Source organism: Crinia signifera, chromosome 2 (genome assembly GCF_055691185.1).
Source record: "Crinia signifera chromosome 2, ASM5569118v1, whole genome shotgun sequence".
Classification (NCBI taxonomy): domain Eukaryota; kingdom Metazoa; phylum Chordata; class Amphibia; order Anura; family Myobatrachidae; genus Crinia; species Crinia signifera.
In genome coordinates, this window is record NC_139218.1 from 344,564,119 (window position 1) to 344,567,062 (window position 2,944).

Genomic DNA, 2,944 nt, shown 5'->3' on the forward strand with positions numbered 1-2,944 from the left:
TTGACTCTTGACCAAAAATCATAGTTGCCTACCCTCCTACTTTCTGCAGGAGACTCCCTGAAATAACAGAAATCTCCCTCTCTCCCTCATTAGTCTAGCAATCGCCCTCATTTCACCTAGCCCACATTACACTGTTACATTTTTTGGGAAAAAAGGAATGACAGACGGATACATTTACATTGAGTCATCAGCACCATTTCCCAGCACTGTACCAAGAATAGTATCACTTACTGACTGCTTTGGGGCTCATCTACATTTGGATATAAGTTATTGTAAAAGATTCCTCTCAGATGTAGTAGTACACACCCATGCTTCTAGGTGCCACGTTCACAATCTCTTTTCACAATCTCTCCATATATGGAACTAGACACGCCCTTTGGGTGGAGCATGACACGCCCCCTCAATGGAGCGCTTTGCAAAATTCTCCCACCAACTATAATCTCCCTGAAACTAGTTTTCAAAAGTAGGCAAGTATGCCAAAAATGAACCCTAGTGTGGCATGTACGTTGGGCAGATTAGAAGTAATTCTTATCTGCCGTCAAATTCTAATCTAATCTAAACGTGAGAGTCGGACAACAGTAAGAAATATAGCAAGAACAGCATAGAGATATTACTGATGTTAAATGTGAGAAACCACCGGTGTGTAGCCATAACACGCAGTAGATGGCAGCACATACACATACAGTAGTGTTGTGTTAGGTGCTGTACACTCGCACAGTTTCAGAAACAGCAATTCCCATGCTGCACGGCTTCGCTATTACTGTCACAGGAGAATATTAATGCATTTGTTCAGCTGACTATTAGGGAGGCCAGAAAACAATCTATAAAGATATGATAATGTGGTGTAATAAAATTACTGAGATTGGAATGTTGTAACCATAAAATAAGATCTATTGGAGGCTAAACAGCCTGTTTTTCACTCCCATATACGTCAAAGTAAAAACTATTTGGAACCAGCCTGGCTAGTCAATTCCTGTATTGTGTTTAATATAAGTACTAATCAAGCAGAGGAATGAACCTTTTGTTTCTCAATTCTTGGCCCCATCCCAAAAGCCTATGACTGTACAATCCAGAGAACATCTAATCTGGTCCATTCACATCTAATTTGATAAACCTGCGCATAACTCGCATAATGCCAAGAATTGCCCAGATGCCAAACCAAACTTTTATCATCTCTTCGTTATTTTGTATTTCATAGCTGATCTGCTCTTTTTCTGATTTGTAATATAAAGAATGTAATGGTTTTGGCTTGGTATGCTTATAAATAACATGATTAAATTCGGTATAGGATTGCTACAATCACGGATAGAAATTAGATGAGGAAAACACATGAATCTAACATTAAATCATTTCCCATTTGTTGCTGAAATGAGCTGTTTGCATCAAGGGGGAGAGCTTATAATAATGGAAATGGAACAAGTTTCCCAAATAAGTAGCTCAGTAATAACTATAAACTTACGGACAAGCGTTCTTTGGTGCACTGGAAGCAAGTATGTTAAAAGCAAGGCATGCAGAGCCTGATACATTACAATACATGCCTGGAAAGAATGCATTGGTTCATATACAGTCCATGTACATCAGCTGTACCGCCCAGAACCGTCAGTGCGAATTTGCACCAACCCCATCACTGGTGCAAGAGCTGCATCTGAAATCGGGATGCGTAAAGGTCCCTGCAGATGGAATGCCAGCAGTCAGAAAATCGATGCCGGAATTCTGACTTGCGGCCAGAGGACCGGCGCTGATAACCCTACATTGATGGGGAAGCCGAGGCCGAACTCAAGTATGCAGAGCGAGCAGGGTCGGATTAAGCCTTCGGGGGGCCCAGGGCTCTTTAGACAGGGGTGCCCCCTTGCACTTGTCATTATTGGCCGCAAACTGCAAGGGAAAATATTACACTGTCAAAACACAGAGATCACATGAAAAGCCTGTATTTGTTCCTGTGTACCTTACTCTGTAGAAGCCCTGACAGGCTCAGAGCTGCCTCTGATTAAAAACCCACCCATGACAAGGCTGCTGCTGCTATCCTCCATGTGCCTGAGAAGCATATGATGAGCTCCACCAAGCAGAGCTCAGCACAAGCCTCTCAGCCTCCGACCTCTTGTGCATGGGTCAACTCCCAGTGATGCACTGCACACTTGTGCGGTCAGTTTGCCTTGGCTCCCGATGCTCAGCACCATTAATCATTGTCACATTGGCAAATAGGTGAAGCTGCAGCACTACCCCACTCCCAAGCACCAAACAATTAGCTTAATTTTTTTTTTCTGGAAATTACATGCCAACCACAGGGGGCCCCAAGATAGATGGGGGCCCAGGGGTACTGACCCCCTGTGCCCCCCCCCTTAATCTAGCACTGAGAGCGGGCTAGCTGGGTAAGGCTTTTTGAAATTGTAGGTGTAGGAACTAGTGGTGGACACAGCATTTAATAGGGGGAAGGCTAGGGTTAGGCTACAGGGAGGGTTATGGTTAGGCATCTAGTTAGGCTGTGGGTGGGAGGGTTAGGTTTAGGTGGCAGGTAACGAAGGTTAAGGTTACGCACTAGCAGGGAGGGTTAGGCTGCGGGGATGGGGGTTATGGGTGGGAAGTATACATACCAGACCCCTGTTAAGATTCCCTCCATCTCAATGCCAGTGTCAGTATCCTGACCACCAGCAACCCCACTGCTAGTCATATATATGTATTACCTGATACAAAGTCCTCCTGTAGACTGACTACACATCCTCAGAATACTTTTCCTACACTCAGTTACTCCCATTCAAATGTACCAAACTCGTAAAAAAAAATTAAATTAACAACGGGAAATAAACGCTCACAAGTTGATAATTTTCTCACTCTTTCTTGATTGGATTCATCCAATGATGCAAATCAACAAAATACATACAAATAAGAAATATATATAGTCTACACAGTCTTTCAAAACAAGCGTAAAACCGTTCACCTGTTCAAA